Source organism: Lagopus leucura, unplaced genomic scaffold (genome assembly GCF_019238085.1).
Source record: "Lagopus leucura isolate 7727_CA_CO unplaced genomic scaffold, USGS_WTPT01 Super-Scaffold_100026, whole genome shotgun sequence".
Classification (NCBI taxonomy): domain Eukaryota; kingdom Metazoa; phylum Chordata; class Aves; order Galliformes; family Phasianidae; genus Lagopus; species Lagopus leucura.
Window position 1 is genome coordinate 3530741 of NW_024962277.1, and position 25162 is coordinate 3555902.

General features: G+C 34.7%; 1 protein-coding gene across 1 annotated transcript in view; it reads left to right on the forward strand.

Moving 5' to 3' along the window:
• LOC122185056 (ERC protein 2-like) overlaps positions 1-25162 on the forward strand; it is a 170061-nt gene that overhangs the window by 112585 nt on the left and 32314 nt on the right. The window lies entirely within an intron of this gene.

Genomic DNA, 25162 nt, shown 5'->3' on the forward strand with positions numbered 1-25162 from the left:
GTAAGGTTTCTCTAGTTCTAGATTTTGGTATACTACCATCTTGCAGTTATAAACCTGCTTAAATTTTCTCATTTTATTTAATTAAAAATCAATATCAATATGTAATAATTATTAGTGTTTTTGTTATTCCTACCTCTTAATTTTAATTATACTGTAACCAGATGACTTTTCATATACCTTTTAATTATATTTAATTTGTAATTTGACTACAGGGCCTGATAAACCGAAGCTGTATTGAAAGTAACAAGTAGAGCATAGGTTTTGCTGTCTATGATACCTCAAGGAGATGAATTTTGTATATTGAAAAGTTATACCTCTCCTTTGCTTACAGAAATGAATTTATTTTATGTTTTGAGGTTTAATGAATGTGATATAAATGTATACATACTGCTCAGTGTGTATATTTATATATATCTATATTTATATGTTAACTTTGCAGTCTTTTCCACATATGGAAGAATTTTTTGAGATCATGTTTAGCTGTAGAAACCTCTCCCCCTCACTTCCCCTCGATGTGTGTGTTAGAATATACAACACTTATATAGAGGTTTACATTTATCTTATATTCCTTACTAGAAAAATTAGCTGCCACCATCATAGTCTAAAATAGGTCTTTAGACCAGCTGAGAGAGCCAAAAATGCATTTCTGGGAGACGGTAACTTGATAACAGAAGTTGCATATCTGGCACTGGTTACTTAAGTGAGATAACATGTCACAGGCTTTCACTACAAAGGGGACCATAAATTTTTGCATTGCAAATCTGATTTCATGGGCCACTTCTTGTAAGAAGCATTGGGTTTCTGCTTCATCTAGTGATAAAGCTTTGAAATGCATGAGTATCTGGTAAAACATCTTATTCATGTTAATGCTAGTCTGGGTGTTGTAAAGAAACAACCTTTTGCCTACCCTCATTGCCAGTATTTGTGTTTGATTATACCCTAATTATATACAAATAAAATAAATGGTGACATGAGTTTTATGGCAGATTTCATAACTGGAAGATGTACAGTTTATTGAGATCTTATATGATTTGAAAATAAACCTGTAACATAAATCCATATTACTGAAGCAATTTTAAAGATTGAGTTATCTATTTGAATATAGAAATGAAACATGAAATAAAGAGCTTCTGAAACTACACATTCTCTTACGTGAATCCACTGTTAGCCTTTCTTCTTTCCAGTTTCAGGCTTAGTGCATCAAATCATTCATGCACAAAACTCTTCTGTAGTCAATTGTTCCATGTATGGGGAGTCCATGAGAGGAGTCTTTAGTGATGTTTGCTCCTGTATATTCCCTACAAATTGAGTGTCACATGAAAGTCTCTCTAAGCTCTAAAGGATTCTGATTTTAGAATAAGTTCTTGAATGGAATGAAATATCATTACTTAGCAGGTAGATTTCTATGTTTCAAATGAAAATTAATATTTGCAAATGTAATTGCTTGCTGTAAGTAACACAGTTTCACATCCAGAGCCAATAGTTACATGTTTAATGACCCATTAACAGTCACAGATAATAAAGAGAAAAGGGTAAATCAGTCATCAGAAAGTTAGTTCAAGAGATGAGCGGGTTATCAAGGGATTTATTTAACCCAAGTTAAGACATTAATTCGTAGCATGCCGGCACATGAAAGGATAACGTGATGAGCCTTGTCAGAAGGGTCTTCTATGTGCGGGAAGAGAGCCAGCAAAGCTTAGCTCATCAGATTTTTAATGTTGTCTGTGTTGCAAAAGGTTTTGTCTAAAAGAAGATCAGGATTTATGATTTTTTTTTTTTTAATTTATTTACAGAATTGGTTTCACAAAATATTTGCATGCTGTAAATGTGAGGGGATGTGTGCAATACTTCAGTTTCACAGAAGTATTTTCTGTTTGTTTTTTGAATCAAATCCACTGTCTTATTCAGGTAACCAAATTTTAAACAACAGCAGGCCTCACAGTAATACAGTTTTCCAGTCTTTGAATGCATCTATGTTAGAGTTTTAGTTATGATCAAGACTTCATACTTGAAGGAAATCTCCTGATCTCCACTTACTGCACTGTGGTTTGTATCCAGAAATTGTGTTGGAGTGGATGCACTGAATTCCTTTATGATGAAGTATAGCTGAAAGATGCATTCCAGGATGTCACCCAGTACAACTCAGTGCTAATGGGAATTCATTTTTGGAGATGGAGCCAAATTAAGCCAGATTACCTCCACAAGATATGTGTATTATACAGATACCATTTTTCAGTAGCAGTTATACTGCTCTGTAAATCTGTTGCTACTTCAACACAGAGATTATAATTAATTTGCATTCACGAGTAATAAAGAGTATGCTATATGCAGAGTAGATATGAATAGGCATATAATTTCTGGCATCTGATATATTTAAATTTGTTAGACATAGTTGAACATGTAGATGATAATTAAAATTATCCTTTGTTTCTAACCCGATGAATAATGTAGGACATTTTATCTGAAGGCCACTGTCTCAAATTTTCTGCTCAATCTAATGAACCTTAAAGAACTGAAGGCTGAGAAATATGCTTTCAAAACTTATATTAAGATATACTTTAATATTAAAGCAGAATATCAAAACAGAAGAAATCTTTAAACAAGCTTTTGACATCTTTGTGTAGTGTTTTCTAAGCACTGTTCATCTTGCTACACTGAAGGCAGTTGAATTTTTGACATTAGGTTTTGTGGTAATTGGAGAACAGTAAGCCTTATTTAGTGACAACAGATATTTCCTTTTAAGATACTGAGAAACTATGAAAGGAGAAGACACTAGCATAATGATGATCAGTGAATTAATAATCTATGAATAGTCAGTTTGCAAAGGCTTTCATACCACTGTACTCCACATAAATATATGAGACTTGGGTGTCAGTTCTAAAAATACAAGGCAATTGATAACTTAATTATTTTGAATTCATTACAATTTTGTAATAGTTAATCATGTATACTAGTTTATCAATTCAAAGAGTATTTCTTGATTTTTTTCTAAATCAGTTGTTGCTTTGCAGTTTCTGTCACTGGGTTGCTATTCTTGACCCTATAAACCAATGAAAGATCCAAGTTTAAAAAGCAGTTAATGTACACAAACATTAATCAAAAAATGCTTGATTATAGTTTATTGTTTGAAAGAGCCATAGATTAATGATTCTGAAGGATACACACTGATATGAAAGACTAAGCATTCTCCTGGAAGCCTCTGATCCAATATTAATAAATGATAAGGCATAAACGCAGCTTTTATTTTGCTTCATTTTATGCAAGGAGTGAAAAAATAGTAATGAACATCATTTGTCTCAGAACATCAGTGGAGACCAAACTTCAGCTTCTTTTTAGAGCAGTTTGCTTATAAAAACAATACTACTTATGTGCCTTTTTTCCAGAACATTTGGGTAGTTGTGCAGAAAAATCTCTACAGTGTTAGCTCTAAAATAATTTACACCATTAAATATTCCCAAAATGTCACAGGCAGAATAATGACAAGAATAGTTGAGAGTCTTATGTCTTTTATCCCATTCACTGCAAGGAGATAGTCCAGGCTTGAAAACAACTTGACTGCCTAACAGGAAATCAATGAGTTTGTTAAATAGCCCATGCAGATCTTATATTTGTACATTCTGTTTTCTATTACATTAAAAATTGACAGCACATACTATAAAATTATCTCCCTTTTTTTAAATGAAAATGAAAGCTGACATTCTCTCACAGCTACAGGAATTTTATTTTTTTACTGAACTCTGTAATCAAGCATCCAGTATTTTTAGGTTAGCATTACCTGGCACAAATACGTGACATAATTATCTGAACAATAATAGAGCATGTAATAGGCTTTCTTAATTGAAATAGTAAGTTGCTGACCTCTACTTAGGTTAGTGGAAGTCTTAAATGCTATTTTTTTTCTGTAAGTAATTAGTGCGTGAAATCAAAAATGAGTTATGAACAGATTTTCAATGGTAGGCATTAAGTCAGAGCATTCTATCAGTAAAAAAAAAATTAAGACATGAAAGTATGTTGAAGCTCGTTTTGGGCTGTGGTTACTGTTCAGAATTTAAAATCCAGTGAGCATTTTGTTCTGGGATTTTTTTATTTTTATTTATTCTTTTTTTCAGTTGTCCATCTAACCAGCTCAGTGTAGATAATAATTCTTTTTTATGAATTTATGAATCAGTAAAATGTATAGAATGAAGAATCAATAAAATGAATCAATAGAATCAATAAAATGTATAGAATAAGATCAGGGCACAGAAATTCTCATTAAAACAGATTTGTATAAGAAAGATGGGAAAGGATTTTTGTTAACTGTATATGTTAAAGATGAAGTGGATCCTGATCGTAATTTGGATCTGACCACTCAATAATTTCTTCATTAAATCTGTAATTTTTGGGAAATTATTTTGAGTACTGTTAGACACACCTTCTACAACATGTCTTAATATAAAAGTTTCCAGTCATACAGAGTTGATGTGCTACTTAAAAATATGTACCATATATCCAGTCTATGTCCTGTACATATCAATCTAGTTTTGTTTGTCTATTTGTTTTTCTTCTCTACTAAAGAACTTTCTTTTCTGTATGTGTTACTTACTAGTGATCTTTTAATATTTTCTGAATGACCAGATAGGTTGAGTCTCTTGGCTCTCACTGCCAAGCTTAGTTTTGAGTAATTCTGTAGCTGTTTCCTGATCTGTTTAGTATTTCGAATATTCACAAGACTTATGACACAAACACCAGATGTGCAATTCTAATAATGGTCTCATGCTGCTGCACAGAGATGTAGAACATTTTTTATTTATCTGTATTTGTCCTTGTTCCACATTGTAGTAAAGGTTTATTTTTGCCATAAGCCCTTTTAAATATCATTGATTTCAGATACAGTTTTCTGTGTTCTGAGTTTGCTCTATATTTTTTTCAAATGATAACACTGTGCAGAGGATTTCAGTCCTATGTGAATGCAGCTGATAACATTTATTCAGCTAATCCCAAATAACTACATGTTTTGAAGCAGTCTTTCTCAGCCGTTTCTACCACACTATGGGACTACAGAATTTGTTTGGGATGAGAATAGGTATCTGCAGGTCCCCTTCATTCTTCAGTAGTATTCTTCTATATGGAGCTAATTTTGCTGACAGTGCCTTGGGAGATATAATCGAACACTTTACAGAAATCTCAACATATTTTTTCAAAGCCTGTACCTTAACAAAAAGACTCTGTGTAACTAAATGAGATAGAAAGTTATTTTGACAGACCAGTACTCAGTACAAGAATGTTGATTGACATTAGCTATGCTCCAGCTTTTAATTTATTGCTTATTGTATATCAGGATCAGCGTCAAACAATATAGTCTGTTATTTCATGTAATGCTCTTTAAAAGTATTTGACAATACTTGATTTTTCATCTTATTTAGAAGTATCAAAAAGAAAATTCACGTGGATAATTGAAGTAAAAATGAATATCTGCTTATTGAAAGAATTGTAATGCACTAAAAAGCCTAACAGCTGAACATAGATAGGAGTCATTTGGAAACGTAATGAGTTGCCCATTTTGTTGATTTCAGCTGTTTTTAAAAGTATCACCACAGATTAACCTAATGTGTTCTGTTAGTGAAATAGGATCAAACCACTCAGAAGAAAAGAAACCCTTCAGTCTTTCTTCAACCTTTACTCTGGGAAAGCCCTTGTGAACTTCAAAGTCAATTCAATTAACATTACTGGGTCTGAAAAGCAGTAACTCCTGCAGAATTCTGGGGGAAAGACTTCTATTTTCACTGAGGCGAATCCAGCTAATTGGATGCTTTGCAGAATCTGTCCCCTTTTTTTCCCAAAAAGAATTAGGAATATTCAGAGCTTACTGCATCTTTGCTTTGTGTTGTAGTTGTGCAGACCGTAGAACCAAGACTTGTTCCAAGTTAACTGTAAAAAAATTTACCTACATTTCTTCTGTGTTAAATGATAGCTAAGTTTATAGTGGACTGTCAGATTTCTTTACTTAATTCAGCAATATGCAAGACATCTATCTTAACATCTGGTTTTTAATAACAGTTGACATCTGGGAGCTCTTTTTTTATTCCAAGAATGGACTAGGAACGGTAGTGATACTGGCACTGTATATGTTCAAGCTAAAATTCCTGTCTGCTTCAATCATAATTAATTACCATTCATTTTATTTAATTTTTAGATTTAATTAAATGCCAGCAATATGCTACATCAGCTAACTTCCAAAGTTTTAAAACAGAATACCTTTTTTTTCTTTTTTTCTTTCTTTTTTTTTTTTTTTTTTTTAACAAGGAGTTATTTTTAAGGATACCTAAAATGATAAGATTGTTTTTTTATTTTGAAATGCTGAGTTAAACACGACACATGGTGCACCTCTGTTCTAGGAGCTTGGTATCACATCAGCATTTGGCACACTGTAACTACATGAAGATATATGCACTGACGTCTGTGTGTGCATCATTGTAAAATATGTACTCTTCAGTAAACACATCCAGGGAAGGATGTTTTACTCTCTTGATTTAGTTCATGTTTTTCGTTTCCTTTTTAACTTCAACTTTATAATGAATGTAAAATATTTCTTTCTCCCTTGAGTATATCTACAGTAAAAATAGTCCCCTTATTTAAAAACAATACATAAAGTTGCTATGATTTTTTGTACTTGTCATTTATGTGAACTAACATAAAAACTGTGAATGAATGAGGGATGTTAATGATGAAAAAATGGAATAAAGGATAAAAACTGTCTGTAAACAATGTGCAGTTTTTAAGATTTGCTTAAAAGATAGATTTAATTAACAGCATATTAAACTTCACTAACAACAGATTTTTCTAATTCTATAGCAGTTTCTGTTTCTTTCAACCAAACAAAATGTAAGACAATTTGATTATAGTAATTACTTCTTTATTTACTTACAAGGTTTAATCTGTTTCTGCTGTCATTGTTGGTTTGAATTGCGTGCAGTTAAAAAACAGATAATCTTTTAATATTTAATCTCATAATCTACATCCTACACACTGTCTTAACTGGGTGGGAAAAATGTTTAAGTCATTGTTTTTGGTTGCTATAGATGCAAATTCTTGTTTATTAACACAGACTTGTTCATTTGCTTTCACTGGCTTACGTTAAAAAAATATGTTTTAACAGGCAAGAACAGTGTCTTTTATGTGCACTAAAGTAACTAACCTTTTCTTCTTTCATTCCAATGCTAACATCTCTGTGCATCTTCTAATGTCTGGCACACAGGATGATGAGGAGGGTATATGGGCATAGCCGTTCCTATAAACCAAAGTTCCAGTTTTATTTTGAGGGGTGAGAAACTCTTTTCTATCTCTTTCAAGTTGCATTCTACTTTGTATTGTTTTATTTTATACTGCATGGAGCTGTATGTTACTCAACAAGTGTGTTTGTGAGCCTTGTAAAAGTGTTTTCTCCTCTGCAATGAAATGATGAGAAATTATGACGTGTAATGGTCTAATTGTTTAACCTTTTCATACCCTGTTTTGGTTAAAGATGTTGGCAGGTCTGAAACTTTAAGGGAAGTATATTTGTCTCTGCAGCTGACTAAATAATTCCGTGTTTGATAAATGAGAATTTCTTTAAACTGGTATTAATCTGCTGTATCATCTTGAAAATCCCTGTAAGAACACTGCAATATCTTTTCAGAATTAATATGAAAGTTTGCTACTTAAGAAAATTTGCCACAGAATAAGGGTGCGATTTTAATGGAATAAAGCTTGTAGTATGTATGGAAAAAAATATTAAGTTAAAATGTTATTTGAAATTCCAATGTAAGCAGCAAAGGCTTAATAAGAAAAGTATGACCTTTTTATTAATTATGAACATGCATACATTAACTTGACAGTGATGTTTAAAAGTAAGAAGTTGCAGCTTATTTTGTCTCTTTCAAGTGTGAGTAAATGCTTCATGGTCACTTTGTCTCAGTTATTGATCAGTGCTTGTCCACTCTCCTTGTGCTCACCTCTGGGCTGTCAGTAATCTGCTGCAGCTCACAATTGCTGTGGGTCCTTAACAATGCCAAGGACAGCACAAGAGTACCAGGTGTGGTGCTTCCCTCCTACAAAACAGTCTCTTGACACTTCCACTTACTGGAACAATTCTATGAACAGTGGGACTGTTCATAGGAGCAAAATCTACTCACATTAGTGAAGATTAACGTGCAAGTGACTAACGTGTTATTAAAACTGTCATACTTTACTCTTTATATTGCTTTGGCCTCTGTCACCCCAAGCAGAAGACTGTATGATTTGTTTTGCTTCTACTGATGTTATAAGCCATGCTACAAGCCACTCAAATTACATGACAGGAATAAAATTTCCAAAATCATTTTTGTTCTTATTGGTAACATTTTTGCTTTAAATAAAACTTTTTTATACTTGCTGTTTAGAGCAGTTGCAAGATGATGCAAAGTTAGTGATATCCATAATCATTTGCATTTTGTTTTAAAAAATTAAGCTGCTGAAAATTTTTATCACAGAGAAATTTAAGATTTGGCAACTGTGAAATAAACAAATGGGTGTGATGCCATTAACAGCTTCAACATGAAGAAGAAAGAAGGCTTGGTTTATCAGAGTATTATTATAAACCTTTTTTTGTTTGTTTGTTTGTTTATACTTTCTGATTTTGTTTTAAACAGCAGTCTCATACAGGTTTTATGCACAGATAGTCTCTGAGCATGGACACACACAGAATCATGGAGTCATGGAGTTGTTGGAAGGGTCCCTTAAAAGCCGTCCGGTCCAACCCCTTTACTTTCTTCTTTCTTGAAATTAAGCAGCCATGAAACAAGTCTGGAATTGTTCTTTTTCACATAAAAAATGTGAAAAAGGTTTATGGGTATTCTTAGTGTTGTGTTTTAAGCAATTAGCAAATTCTGTTAACGCAGCTGTGTGATATTTTAATGACAGCTTATGGTGCTTTTTAACAGTAATTTAATTTTCAGCCGTTTGCCATCATCATTCATTTGTTTGGGTGTGGAGAGTAAATCTTTGTTTATTTTCCTGATCCGTACATATTTCCAATTTAAAAACAGACGTTTCTCTCTGACTCTTCTGTTCTGATACCAGCAGAATTTATCCGGTATCTCTGTATACCTGGCCCTTGACAAATACATTCTCCACTGTTTCTTTTCAAGCAGAGGAGACTTGCAGAGGCTGTGCAGCCCACAGCTGATGGGAGGCAGAGCTTCTCCTCTGCCCTGTGCTGATGGGCAGACCTATCCCTGAGCCAGAGCAGCATCCCTAGTGTGGGAGTGGCTGTCACAGGGTGAGAATTCACAACACAGTTCAGAGGGTGGTGACACAATGGAACAGGTTGCCCATGGAGGTTGTAGATGCCCCATCCCTGGAGACATTCAAGGCCAGGCTGGATGTGGCTCTGGGCAGTCTGGTCTGGTGGTTGGTGACCCTGCACGTAGCAGGAGGGTTGAAACTAGATGATCATCATGGTCCTTTTCAACCTCTTTTTTTTTGGGAAAAAAGGAACAGTAGATCAGAAACATATACAAAGTTTTGTGAAGTGATTCATTTTTTTAAGAGAGATAGACAAGATTATAATGTATTTTAGTAGTGGTTGTAGATGACATCCTCACCTCATATAAATCCTTTTGAGTATGTTCAAATGTTCTGTACAGATGGCTGTATCAGACACTGCCTCATTTTGCTGCATGAATACTCAGATCTGCATTCTGGCCAAAACACCCCTGGAACAAAGCCAGTGCCCTCCCATTGCTCTGCCTCTGAGTGGTGCCAGATAATTAACTTTACACATTTCATATTGTGAAAATATACTCCCAAGGCTTTTCTTAGAATGGTATATTAACAATGGGGAGAGATTTGCATGCAACAGATGCTCTGTGGCTTGACTGTGTCTTCCCTTTCTACTTTTTGTATACGAGAAGTAATGTTTTAATATGCTTTACCTTTTGGTTAGGCATAGCTTGGTCAGGCAGATGGATTTGGATGATCTTTCATGGTCCTTTCTAACTGAGCTATTCTATTCAGTCAGGTTTTCTTTTCTTTTCTTCTCTTTTTTTTTTTCTTTTTTTTTTTTTTCTTCACAGTTGAGAGAAGTATCAATAAATGTGATCTATTATTCTCTCAAGGAAAGGTAGAAGAAAAATCTTAATTTGTCCCACATTTGTTAGGGACTTCCTTTGCCAAATTTTGCTTTCATTGTCAAAAAGTAAGAAGAGAGCTTCTGCAGCCTTTAGATATTGTTTTCTATCTATTCTCACAGTAATCCCTGTTAACACTTTAAGATTTAACGAATTAATTTTCAAAACACCATTTTAAAATAAAGTTGTTGATGTTTTTAATTTAAGATGGAGAAATGAGGCACAGAGAATGGTTTGTGATTGAACAGTCAGGAAATTTTAAGGGATTTTCAGGAAATGAGCCCTATCCTTTTAAGGCACAGCGAATTCTCCTTTCAAGAGCGTTTTTCTATACCCTAGCTCTTGAAGGCCACTTTTTCTCCTGCTGCAGACAATCTTCCTTTGCCAACACACTGCATTTTCTTCTTTGAGCATCTTAGCTCAGTAAGGGAAATAACATCATGCTGGCTCATGTATGGGAACTGTTGATCATGGCCTGAACCTCTGTTTGACCACCTGAGGCAAGCAATGAGTCAGCCGTGAGCCGAACTGAAGGCAGTTCACCTGTGCTACCAGAAGGGGTGGAGCCTGGCTGTACCTGTCCTAGATCCCGTTTAAAGGCTGACATCCACTGAGGAAGGATCTCTTTCTGGAGGTATTCCTTGCGGAGTTTACTGTAAGCCTACGACACCACTGAGTGTTTCAATTTATTTTGATTATCTTTCCACCGTGATAATCTTACTAAGCCTAACCTCTGTATACCTATTGATATACACCTATTGATTGTACAGCTTAGTTTAGACATTGACTCTTCTTGCCCTGTAGGTTCATGTGAGGTGTTTTGTTGTTGTTTTTGATGTGGTGGATTGTTTGCATGCGGCTTTTTCAGTTTCCAGTCAGCACACTGTAAATATTTGCCATTTGTATTTTTGAACACTTGCTACCTTATAATTATACACTCAGACTATATTTTTAAAGCAGGTGTGAGATTCTGTTGTTGATATTTTCAGGTAATTATAGATTTATTTTTTTATTTTTTTATTTCTATTTTTTGATGGAAGTTGGCATCTTTAGTTACAAATGGAATAGATACATTTTTTTTTATGTTAAGTTGTAAAATGTCATTTTCCCTTCCGGTTACTTTATTTCCGTGTTTTGCTACAGAAATAGCAGCCTCAAAAATTTCTGGGAATGTTTTCAGTTAAGGTGTGGTAGAAGTAACTGTTACTTTCTATCTTTCATTCACCTTTTGTGTTGAAAATTGCCAGAAAATAGCTATAATCTGGCATTTTCCACTTACTAGACAGGCTGTAGGCTGCTAGCTAGTTTATGTGGTGCTCTGAAGTGTTAATCTAATTCTTCTTGAGACTATAATTGTTCTTCATTTTGTTTCAGAGAACAGGAAATATATAGGTGCATGAAACATTAATTCCATTAACTCCGTGTAATTGGCCAAGGATAAGCTTAGATAAGCCTGTTTCTAAGTGATAAGCCACTTGATTAGAAGTGCTGTGTGAGTCCGCTGTTGCCAAAGCCTGTCTCAGTTCTTTGTCTGCATAAACAGCTGTGAATCCAGGGCAGACCGATGGTCAGGTGTGGAGAATAAATTCTGGCTGGTATTCCCCATACCCTTAAGCCTGAGTAGACTGCTATCCACTAATATTTTTACTATCTGGAATTTTATTTCATTTCAACTAATTTTGTTAAATGGTTAAAGGATGTAAAGTGCAATTAAGGTCCCAGAAACTTTCAGAAAAAGAGCTGCTAAGCAGATGAGACATCATGATGTTCGAATCTTCTGATCTAAGAACTTGAATTTAAAAAATGCCTGAAATATCAAAATGTTTCAAGTTTGAACTTTTTTTTTTGTTTCAATACTAGTTTTGTAGTGCTATTAGTGTTCTTTTAGGTACCATGCAGATGGTATCCGTGGAATCAAAAGTAGTACCCCACTTGGGTAAGGACAGTGCAGGCTGGTCCTCTAATTTTGCTTAACAAACAAGTTTAAAACCACAGAAGTTTTTTTTTAAACTTCATCAGTACTCAAATACAAGGGAAGAATGACGTGAAATGATGGAGCTGTGTGGTGGCAGGATGATAATGTGTGGTAAGAGAGCCTGTTGCTCACCAAGGAACAGACCATAATTAGGGAGATCTCAGTGGCCAGAAATCTGGTAGCATGTGTAGCTGCACTGGCTGGGACTTATTAGAAAAAGGATCCCTTCCCCTCTGCTTACCCCTACAGAAGGAAGCAAAGAAAATCAGAAGGTGATGATAACTTTTAAGTATTAAGCCAATACAGCAGTCTGTTGTGGGTAACTGAATCCACATGACTCTCAGAAAGTAAGATTCATGGCACAGCTGAAGTGTGCAGCTAGAAGGAAAGTGCTTGGTATTTTGTGTTCCTCTTCCCACCACTGAAGTACGGCAGACCTGAGAAAAACAATTAGGGCTTTTGTCCTTGTGTGTCTGTAACACAAATCAACACAAAAATCGTTATTACAGTATCAGGTTTGTACAGTAACAGAGGCTTTATTCTTGTCAGATGTGAAGTAAGGTTGATGCTTTAAAAGATGTTTAGGAGTGTTTGGACCAGTTTATTGATTGTTATATCCTTAGAACTGAGTTCACTTCACTTCACTGAGTTAACCTGAAACAGAAGGTCTGAAGCTTGTGCCTGGTGGCAAACAGAAGGTAATATTTTTGCAATCATAAAGCTTCTGAATGTAAAGCCTGTAATTTTAAACCTTTGCCTTAGTAGGCCTGATGGAATCAGTCTTAGGAAGACTTCAGTGTCATTGAGTAAAAAGTAAAAAGCCTTCCAAGCAGAAACAGTAAAGAATGGGTGGAAGAGTAAAGCTTCTCAGTTATTGCTCTGGCAAATATTTACTGTTCATTTCTAATTATTGAATGTGTTCTGTATGTGTTTACAGGGAAAATGAGGAGAAGGCTGTTTTAAAACAAAATGTGGTGCCTGGCTTTGTCTTTGTGGAGATGTGGCGAACAGCTTTCTCTCAGAGCGTCCTTGCTAATAGCAATATAAAGCATAACAGCATTTGGTCACACAGCTATATAAGGACATGTTTAAAGACACTAACAATCAGCCATTGTTCTGCTTTATATTTCCATTATTTTAAGTCAAGATTTTTGTAAATCTTTTGTGTTTTTTAATGTTTGCATATTCTGTGTAGCTTGTTTTGGAAAAAAACACATTGACTTTGAAATGAGTCTCAGTAGCATGCAAAGCAATGGAAAAATAAGGAGCATGACGGTTTGCAGTCTTCATTTTAATTCTCTAATAGAAAATGCTAGCTCTATGCTTAATTAGCATAATTAGGATGTTGCTACATTGACTGGAGCCCAAGGGCATTTTGCATTTGTGATTTCTAGACGTGATTCTTGTGTTACTGTAACTTGGTTTTTACTGAACAAAAGAGGAACCTCCAAGGAATGCTAACATTGCCAAATGTGGACAGATTTGTGACTAGTGTTCTTTCTTGTTAAAATATTTTTATTCATAATGTAAGATCCTGAAGGTTTTTATTTTAACTAAAAATGTAAAAGTTTTTTTTGCCCTGTTTTGTATGGTTTTTTTTTTTTTTTTAAGGGTGCCATTACTGCTACTACTATTTTCAGATACTAATTGTCCACAGTTTAAGACAGGATTTTCATTAAAAGTAAATACCAATTTATTTAGCTGTGCTTATTTGGCTATTTATTATAGCTTATATGCTGGAAATAAGTGACAAATGTGAAACTTCTTTGTTTCATATTAAGTGGACAATTAGTAGAGAAAATCAGCATTTTCTTTTGGGGAAAAAAAAGAAAAGCAAAATATCAAATCCAATTTCTTAATTTTGTTACAACTCTGCTTTGGCCAAATACATTACAGAGTTAAGGTCAGAAGTTGAAGCCTTGGACATACTGAAATCAGTGGTTCTTGTTATTTATTTCAGTACTGTTAAATTGTCACTCAGATTGTCAGAATAGTTTCTTTCCTTGGATTTCTTCATGGTCTGAGTTGGAAAACATCTGTGGAAATATATACGCATATATATGCATTTTCAAAGAGACTTGCACAAACTAGATGTCTTTTATTTTACTCTGACAGGCATTTATCTTATCTTATCCTTGGTATTTATGAGACACCAAATCACCCTCATGCCTAGCTAGAGAACTTTATTTTATAAATTCAAAAGTTTTTTGTCTGTCGCTTGTATGTTAGCTGTGTGAGTGAGGCCATTCTGTCTGAACTTTGGCCTCAGCTTCTTCAGTGCAGGTGCAGAAGATGTGCAAACAGACTGAAAATGGAGCTGATGAACACAACTTCAAAGCTTTTCATGTAGTCAGCCTAAAGACAATAATCACAGGACCTGCAATCATCAGTCTTGATCTTTTTTACTCTTCCACAATAAAAATAAATAACGTATTTGGACAATTTTTAACACTGTAGAATGTGAGAAAAGGTAAAAGAAGTGTAAAATACATGAGGTAAAGGTGAAGCATGTGAAATACCAGCTAAACTTTCAGGAGTTATAGTTTTTTAAACAGGAGTTGGTTATCACTGACTTCATGATGAAAGAGAGAATCGAATAATCTAGACACAGTCTGAAATCTGAAGATGAGCCAACATCTTGAAAAAAGTACTGAAACTTTGCTTCACAGAATTGCATTTTGTTGGATTGTAGTTCTATAAATATTCATGTGAACATGTAAAATTACTATTCATCTTCAAGTTAGTGAGTTTTGAGCAGTTATTTTTAAATATTAGAGTAGGTAAACGTGAGACTGTCTGCACAGCATTCCTTCTGGCAGGATGTTTCTGCTGGAAGCAGACTCAAAAGACCTTACAAAAGCTCACATAGTCTAAACTTTTAAAGGTTTAGATTACCTTTACCATATTTAATGCTAAAATACAAGGTAATACCTAACAATTAAAAAATACCGTTTTTCATTGCATGTTTCTTGATTTCCTCAAGGAAAGGCTTTGATAGGTGATGACTGTTATCACAGTCATTGAGTCCTACCAGCTACAGAGCCCAAAGCCACTTTTGAGGCACTTCTCTGATTCATGCTTCATGTCATCCTGATAATGGTTTCTAATACTGATTTTTAGATCACATACATGCAGTAAATGAAACATCCCTACAGCTTCTACTGGGCACGGTGGCGAGAGCTCAAACAGAGCAGGCAGGTGCACTGAAACATTTGGCTCTTTCAGGAGCTGTGTGCTATTTTCATGGACGTTCTCTTTTTCTGAAAAAAAAAAAAAAAAAAAAAAAAAAAAAGGAGCACTGGTCTATATAGGATTGTCCAGAGGCTTGAATTTGGGCTACTTATCAGTGACTGGACCATGATAATTTGTAACTTTTTCTATAGCAGTGTGTAACGTGAAAATCTAGGGAAAGTATTTATGTAATTTCGGTTAGTTCATTACTTACATGTATTGAGAATGTTGCTTAAGCAACAATAAGCTACTTATATATTTGAGCTCCAGTAGCAAACATTTATATAAAGGATTTAAAATAGCTAAAGAGTACATTTTAATTCTCATTTTAACACTGTGCTGTAATTATGCATCCATTTTGGCATCAGTGTTCTCATTTCTTCCAAAAATCTACTGCATTAAATGAATGCATTTCAAGGGAGCACTAGGCAAAAAATAACATGTGATGAAATATCCCTGCATATCTCAATTGGCAGAACCTCACTGCTTCAATCTGCTTCATTTTTGTTTGCTTTATAGACTGTTCACTGGTGAAGATGTTTACATGTCTGTTTTCCAGAAGAGAAGTGACATTTTCATTGCTTCTCATCTGGAGTCTTTCAGTTTGGCTGGCTGGCCGGATCATTTGCTCTTTTTCAGCCTGACTTTGAATTCTATCAAATAGAGCCAGCTAGCTAAACAGTTCATGTTGCATTTATTATTGTTATTATTAAAATCTGATCCTTTTTGAGTAAAATGAGCAAGCTACTCACTTGAGCAGCTTTATTGGAATTTTTGAAGGAGTAGCAGCCTTGGAACAGCAGCTGGAATCTCTTTATCAGCACATTCAGATATAGCTGAGAATCTCCGTACACAGCTTCAGGCCATGGACAGAATCTGGGGAGAGCACTTCACAACCAGCTGTGTCTGTTGATGACATTATTAGAACCCCACCCCTGTGTATTTATTAGACTTTTTTTTTTCTGCTAGAGATTGTTATTCTCCCAGATCCATCAACAGAAGAAATCATGCTCATCAATCCCCTATCAACTTCAAGCAAACTCAAGTTAGCTTAAATAACAACAAAAGGATGTAAGCCTCTTTGTCATTGTCTGTGGTGGATTAGATTGTACTTTGACACTATTCTTTCTGTTGGAAGCTGTGTGTTAACATCCAGTTGATTGTTAGTGAAGAGCAGCTAGTGATGGTAACAGAATGAAGTTTAAAAACTTTATCTGGAAGAATACAGTGTCCATAAAGTAAAATAAAAAGACCCTTACTTGAGATCATTTTATCTTTAAAGGTTCTTGCAAAAACTTAGGTAATCAAGTGATTAAAATGATTCAAGTGATTAAAATGATTTAAGTCAAGCCTATGCAATTCTCTTGCTTAACTAATCAGAACTTCCTTGTGAGTTTAGCAGATGTATTTTTACCAGATGCAAGCGAAGAGATCAGTAATGTATATTTTGCATTTTATATAAGAACTATAATTGTAAATCTCTGTTAAATTTTAGAAATTTTTTTTTCCTTAAAGGATTTTGGATCAATTTCACAGTAAGAGAAAGCTCGGATGACTCGACTAAAAATCTGATAAATTTTGCCACACGTGGTTCTAGAACCTTAAAACGCATTACGTGATAAATCCCAAACTCAACTGAAAGCTTTGCTCTGTATGGCAGACCTAAAGTTCTATCTGTGTCTATGAATGACTACTAATGACCCTAATGTGTCTGAAGAGTAAATCTTTATTTGTTAGAGCAATCAAAGAAGCACACTGTACTGACATTCTTTGTGTAGCATTTTCTCTGCTGACCTGGCTCCTACATGTGAGCTTTTTATCAGAGTTCATTTTAGTTCTGAGAATATGGATTGGGTCAAATGTAAATACTGAGGCAAGTTTTTAATGATTTGTGTATTACCTTAGCTAGGATGACTTTGATTATGGCAGCTAGAGGCGTTAGGTCTTATTTAAATTAGCTTTGTACCACTATAGGAACTTATACTTGTATAAGTAATGAAAGATTCCAATGTTCTAATTGTATTCAAGCCTTTTCAATAGAAACTATGCTGAGATCACCCTCACTTTTTTTAAAATTTATTAACGTAATTGGGTATTCTCTCCTAGTTGCAATAATTGTGAGGAGGGAAAAAGAAGTGAAGGACATATGTTAAAAAATTCTTTCATAAAACGTTTTTATAATAACTCCTGAACCAGTGTTGGACTTGGCTCCAATATCATGCTTTAAAAGAATTTTTTCCTGACCTTGTAATTTTTTTATTTTCTGCCCAACTCTATGCTGATTTAAGTACTTTGATTGACATCTGTAGTTAGATTTAATGAAAATCCATACTATTTCACTTATTCTCTCAGAGGCTGGCAAAATTGTTGAGAAATTCATACAGACTTGGTAGCGCTCCTTTGGGAATTATTTGCCTACTGGACAATTGTTTTAAAGGATAGAAAACTGCTTGAAGTCAATTTGCTGTTTTCCCCTAGATCTCTTTATCAATGTAGTTTTAACTTCCATCTCTTGTGTGATTGTTGTCATTTATCTTCTAGATCTTTTTCTTCAATAGTAAATTGACTTTATTTCTAAATTGGTGGCAGAAAAATAATGTGTTTCTGGTGGGTAGTTAGTAGATGGGGAAAATATTTAGAACGTGGATTGCCATTAATTTGAAGAAAAAATGATAAATGATCAAAAAAATCTGTTGATAGTAATAGATTTAGAATGGAAAGTGTCTTTTTTTGGTTGTCCACCCACAACTGACTGCAAGAGAGAGGGGAGCTTGTTCTGATAATTCTTTTTTTTCAGTTACATTTCCTTTCACTCACAAACTTTTAAACTAGGATGCATGAATACTGCTACAAACATTGCAGTGTCTCAGAGCAACTTCTCTTCTGGTTCTGTAGAAGAGAGAAAGTACTAAAACTGCATGTGAGTGTTCCTCAGATACAGTCCTATTGCTTGGGGAAAGCTTTGGAAAGGTTTATCTAAAAATACTCCTTCAGTATAAGAGTCAGAAAACAAAAATCCCCTTTTTTTTGTTTTTGAAAGCAATGAAGCTTCAAAGAATGTATTTTAAGATCAACTGAGTGAGAACCCTGCCTCTGTTACAGGAAAAAAATATACACTCTACAAAAAAAAGAAGCACAAGCTCTCTATCCATAGTCAACTGCTGTTAGCACCAACACAAAATGAGCAGTTACCTTTACTTTTACCAACAAACTCTATTTTCTTTTGAGGATTGACAGGTTTAAATGTACTGATTCTCTCCTTAACTCTGTCTGTCAAACCTTGATTTGATCTTGAAGTGTTCAAAAGCTGCATGTGTTGCAGGATTTCAGCAAACTTGATCTTACAGGTTTAACTTAAATATTGTTTCCATTTTGATGTCTGTTGTATGGATGTACCACAAAGAGTGTTTGGTTTTAGCCCCGATGCCTTGGGTGGTGGTATGCAGTAAGTAACAGAATACTGGGAATAAAGAAAAATCCTGAAATGAATCCCTCCAGCTATGGGCCAGTTGAGAGCTAGAGAGACAGGATGTAAAGTAAAACCAGTATGTCCCCCTTTGATCAAAGGATAGATTCCCCACCACGGCCCAGCAGGTGATCAACACGTAAGCACTTTCTCCTCTAAATGAGCACATTGGACAAAAGTAAGCTCAGTGCCCACAGAGCATATTTCAGTTAATAAACTTAGCTTAGAATTATTTTAATTGCTGTCTTTGCGCATTCAGATTGGTGAAGTTACATGGTCTGACACTATTCGTTTCCCAATTGTCAAAGAATATGAAATTCTCAATTGCTGAGCATTTGACAAAACTGGATTTTTATTTTCAGAAAGCAAGCTGGTTCCACAAATAAGTCAGTGCTTATTTTTCAGTTGTGTATGTTTTCAATACTTGGATCAAGTTGCTAATAGCCATCTGTGCTACAAATCCTGAGTATAGCGAAATCCTGAGTATCATGGAATGGATGTGCATAGCTTTTTACATAGAATCCATTCAGAAGCAGCTATTTGACCAGTCTGTGTAAGGTAGAGAGGGTTTTAGCTCAAAAATAATGGCAGTGGCCTTATCATCTTGTTTCTTCAAGTACAATACTGCTTTAAGAAATCTTTTGCTTTCTCATAGCTTCATCTTGTATTTTATTTATTAAATGCCAAATTGTATGCTTGTTGAAGAGGAAGCATATCAAGCCACTGCTGTCCCAAAGAAATTAGTGTGTGGTAGTGTACCAACATCATTAAATTTTCCCATGTCCTCTCTGAGAACATTTCAAAGAACTCCAAATATTCAGAGACTGGTAGCCGTGCTGTTCTCATGTTCATGATCACTGATTGCTTTCCAGTTTAAATCAGAATATAATGATAAAACCACCTCATATTAGTATGATCATACAAATGAGAATGTTTTTAATGAGAAGCCTCTCTTAAGACTTGTGATGGTTAAGAAATGTTAAGAAAACATTCAAAAATGATTTTATCATAAACATTTCTCTATGAAAGATAAGCTATCCATGTCTCATCAATCAAGATCAGCAAGATACTGCCATTTAGAACAATCATTTTTTGCAAAATGGAGAACAGTATGTAAACTGAAAGTATTTATCAGGTGAGATTAAACGCATAGATTTGACACGTGCATTTTTTTGCTAGGATCCTCATAAAAATAATTATTACTACTCAAGAATTGTACATGCTTTTTAATATCATATTTAGATTTTGAAATGCATAAAAATATACTGTAAGATTCTAGAGCAACGAGAAATAAAAATAAATTGTACCCTGAAGAGATGACAGTGAAGATTCTAGAAATCAAATGGGCATGTGGCATCATGTGGGCTAGACAATATAACCTCAATATCTTTCAGAGCTTTAGAGGATATTGTCTTCGTAGCTGTCTTTTACATTACCACACTGTAATGGCTATAAATTGTGTGCTTTGTTACTGATATTAGAATGTGATTTGCAGCAAGCTCCATTTTAAGAAAAATGTTGTTTATCAACCAATTACTTTCCTAATATGAAAAAGCAGTATTTGGAATATAAAACCTCCAATCCTGCAGGGAAAGTGTTTGACAGATTAATGTAACATAATGAGATGAAATGGCAGTGTTTTAAAATGTTATTTGTTTATATTTTTATACATTATACGCATTTGTTTTTCCCACAACTAATGGATAGAGTAGTTCCAGTAGTGGGGTTTTAAAGTGACAGATGAATAAAGCCTTTGTAGCAGGGAGAAAACAGGTACCGAGATGCAGAGTGATTTATCCTCTGAATTTTGAGCCTTTCCTAACAGTAGGAAATCTGTTTGTTGTTTTGTTTTGTTTTTCCTCACTGGTTATTTGTGTTGTTTTATGATATTAGCTAAAGACTTCAGCTTTCATGACGTGCTGCTCAAAGTCCTGTCATGATTTAGGTGAACAAAGCACCATCGAATACCTTGACTTAAGAACCCTCCTGCCAATCACTTGGTGCCTAAGAAGATAGGCACTATCCGTAATGTCCTCGGGGTAAATTCTTGTTTGCGTTTCCTTTACAAAAAGCCTGCAGTTGTTATTACACCTGCTGGTGTTCAGTGTCACTGACCTCTCACCCAATGTACAATCAGGTGCTCTTTTTTAACAGGCAATCTGGCATTCAGCCCACTTAAATTAGGTTCATTTGTCATGTTCTCCTATCTTCCAGCAAGTAAACTGGGGAAAAAAAGGTCAGAGTAGGGATTTTTCAAATGTAAATGTTTCCTTGAAGCTGCTGTTGAAACGTAGATGTGTCATTCAAAATGCAAGTTACTGCTTGCCCTCTCTCTTAAAAAACAGACCCTCTTTACAAGTACTGTTCCGAATGTCTTTGCAGCAGTTTTGCATGAAATTATTGCATGCACATTTTTATTGCAAAATATTGTTGCAAGCAAGAAATAAATCACTGGGCTATATTAAAGCATATTTTGCCCAGATGGTGCTTTGAAATAGAGGATTAAAATGGAAAAAAATTAGTTTTGAACCACTTACAGGAAGTGGGATCGTGCAAAAGGCTGGTTTCACTTCCCAGTATCTTGTTGTTATTGGGGCTTTTCTGTGTGGGATGTGTTCAACTATATCATGTAACGTATATCACGGTATGGTATTAAGCATACATTTTGAAATCATTTCTTCTTCCTTTAATCAAATGGGCCAACATATAAGTTAAATGGTGAGCTGTAGATTCTGCTAGCAGGTGATGTTACCTCTTAAAACTTAATGGCTCATGAAGATTTATGTGGACTCGATCAAATAATAAATGTTGCATTTTCTGTGGTATTACTGTAATTTGTGTAAAGCAATAACCTTGGGTAGATAATGCGCTTTCTTCTGCAGCATTGTGTCCACCGTTAGTAATAAGGAAGGCAGAAAGTTTTGTGTTGGTGATGTGTCAGTGACAAGGAAGAGATTGGTTTTCTGAGCTAGAAGATTGATGAAAAGAGAGTTCTCAAAACCCTGCGATTGCTGTATGTGATTGAGAGAGACTGGCTCATTGACTATGTGAATGAGCTCTCATATGGGTGAAATCAGAAAGGAGCTGAAAAACCTCATTAGTTTTAGCATTGTGATGGGGCATAGTTTGTTTTGGCAAGGTGAGATGATGGAGTGAAAAGGTGAGTGACTTAACATGTTATTTGGGTTAAGTCCAATGAAAGTGGTAGGTAAATTGTTTACCAGTTAAAACTAGCTTTAGAGCTAGAATTTAGGATATGGAGAGAACAACATAGGGCTAAGATAAAAATAGTCATTATTTTTTTTTCTCTTCAAGTTATTCTTGACGGATCTTTATTTTCTCCTTTTTTTTTTTTAGATCCCTTTTATTTCTGTCTTCTCATTTCCACTTTCTTAAGTCTCTGTGCATTTATCTTTGGATAACGTCATCTGAAAATACAATTTATCTGATAGTCTGTCCCGACTACAAAGACGTTCAAGGACCAGCAATTGGCAGAACCTTTATTCCACTCCATTTTCATAGGAATTCATTTTGTTGTTTTCCTTCCAAACAGATAGGTTATAATTCATGTTTGACTACTTTGCTGTAGAATGCAAAGAAGAATTTTTGAAAAGAATAGAAAAACTAGAAATTTATTAATATGAAATCAGGAATAACTACAGACTTCTGTTGCCTGCCACAGTAAGAATTATGGATCTTTACTGCCAATTTCTAAGGCAACTGCTAAAGTCAGTTTTAAACACTTGTTCTCACTCTAGCAATTTCTGGCAGAGATGACATTGTACTTTATAGTACAGCTTGTATGATATCCAAAACAAGACAAAAATTTGGAAACAATGGGAGAATTTGGCATTTATTAATCTATAGGCTGTGCACATAGTTTAAATAATTTTACAATGCGAACATCTATGTGCTTTAGAGTCAATAATCAAAAGCTTTGCAGATTTGGAAGAAAGAATTCCATTTTAAAACAAAATTAACATGTAATAAAAAATCTTTTCATAAAACTGGAATGATATAGCACACCAAAGCTTACATTTCCAAATCCTTTTATGTTCTGTTTTCTGAAGACAAAGCCCAGTATGTACATGAAGTACATGTGAAAAAGTGAATCAGATGGAGGTCGAGCATGAACAAAGATATATTTTTGGATAAGCTTAAAAATGTTGGCTTCCCTAAAATACTCTGTCGGTGTGCATTTACATTTATCTTATTTCTTTTTACAAAATGCGGTTGCAAAAAATGAATTAATTACATCCTTAGAGGTACCATGAAATAACATACCTTTCTATGGCTGCATCTTTGTCATTTAAAATGTAGTAAATGTCACTTTTCTTCTGGATTTCTTAGACCTGTATTCTGTTTGCATTATTGTTATGTAAGAGTTGTGACATGGTAAAGAATAGGACCAAAATGTCAGTACATTATCAAAGAATTCCCAGTGCTGGAAGAAAAAAGAAATGTGAGAGGTTTTAATTCATCAGATTTAAGCTTCTGCCCTATGAGATTCCAGATCATTTCTGTAGTGTTTTCTCAAGCATTTGTCATTTAGTAAAAAGAAGGCCTGTTGCACAGAAGCCTTAGAAGTGTGAACTTGGCTATTTTGGTTTTGTGGTTAGGACAGTGCTGTTTATTGAGTTTCCAGGTAGGAATCCGACTCAGTTGTCTAGCACTCAATAAATTACTGTACAGCCATTGAACTTATAAATAAATGAATAAATAAAATCAAGATGCTTCCAGTGTCACTGGAAGTTAGACAATCAATCTCCATATTTAACCAAAATATTATAGAAATGAAGAGATGGCTTCTGGTATGATTTCCCTTTCCTATAATAACACAGACTCATTTGCTACTCATATTTACAAAAACTTCAAATAAAAATATTGAATTGGCTTGCTCCATGTACATTTTGTTGGTTTACTTTTATGTTTGCAAGGACATTGCAAGTTTGAGAATATAAATATGTTGTACTGCTTGGCTTAAGGATTTCCTAGATTTCCTATTAGTTTTAGCTTCTGAACACTTGAAAATTTGACATTAATTGAAACATAAATCTATCAGTGTTTCAGGTTGAAAGAATAAATGATGTGGCTCATTGTTTACTGAATAAGATTTTTTTTTTAATGCAGTATTTCGTCATTCTGATGTTTGAGAAAGTCTGAATCTAAATTCCTTTGGTCAGTTGGCTTGACTTTCTTCCAGAGTCAGGGGATTGAGTAGTTGTGCCAAAGTGTTTTATTCATCCCTGTTTACACAGAGAGTGACTTGAAGCTTTCATAGTCAGTTATTCCTATCACTTACATCTGAACCGAATCCGCATGAATGTAAGTCCATTTAGTATCACCCGTTGTGTTAAATTTGCATATTTAGCTATATGGTTTGTGCCTTTGTTATAGATGCAGTCAAAGTGTTTACTATTTTGTGAAAATAGCTTGATCAGTGGCATTCAAAAAACATTTTTCATGTGAAGGAGGGGATAGGTTATGAAAGACATACTCAGCAACAGTGCCTTGGTTTGCTTTCCATCTACAGTTGGAGTAGAACACGTGTACTTGTGTATGTGTCAGTGAATGTCTCTTTAACTGGCTGTGTGGTATGAGGGCCAGCACGGTGAGGTAGAGCATGCCAGTTTTCCTTCCCAAAGGACCTAGTTGTTCACGTTGGCAGGAAGTTTTACTTACCAAAGTGGTTAGAAACTGGCAAAGTGAGCACATCCAGGTCTAAGGTATTTCTTACACACATTTCTTCATGGGAATTTCTTATGTTAACAAAGGTGCCATATGCAGTGTGCTTAATATTCTATTTATCAAGGCAAAGAAACAACTGTATGAGTAAGGTCAATATACAGTAAAAGTTATTTTAGGTTGAAGGTCAATGTGTTGGTCCTTGTGGTTTGTTGTTTAAGTCTTTAGAGATTTTGCATATTAGCAGCTATTTCCTGGAAGCAATAGCTATGATGTGAAATCCTGGAAGGATTTTCACTTTTAATTTTCTGTCTTCCTTTTAGAGGAGAATGGTACTCATCCTCCTGGAGTTAGTTCATTTCTTCTGATGCTTATATGTAACCTCTGAAGATGTTTGTGTCACATTAATATGTTTTTAAGTAGATAGATTTCACCAATATGAAAACTGAATGAAATCACACAATGTATGTTTTATGTTTACGAAGCTTTTACTCTCATTTGCACTAAATATAAAAGTACAGAAGGTCCTTGCCTAAGTTAGGATTTGGGAAATTCAGTCCTTCCTGTCATGGAGGTGATGTCTCAGTGGGCTGCCCTACAGTTGGGCTGGTTCCTCTTCACTGCTGTATTCAATTTTGAGCATTATTCTTTTTGAAACTGTGCTTCTAGGATTGTATT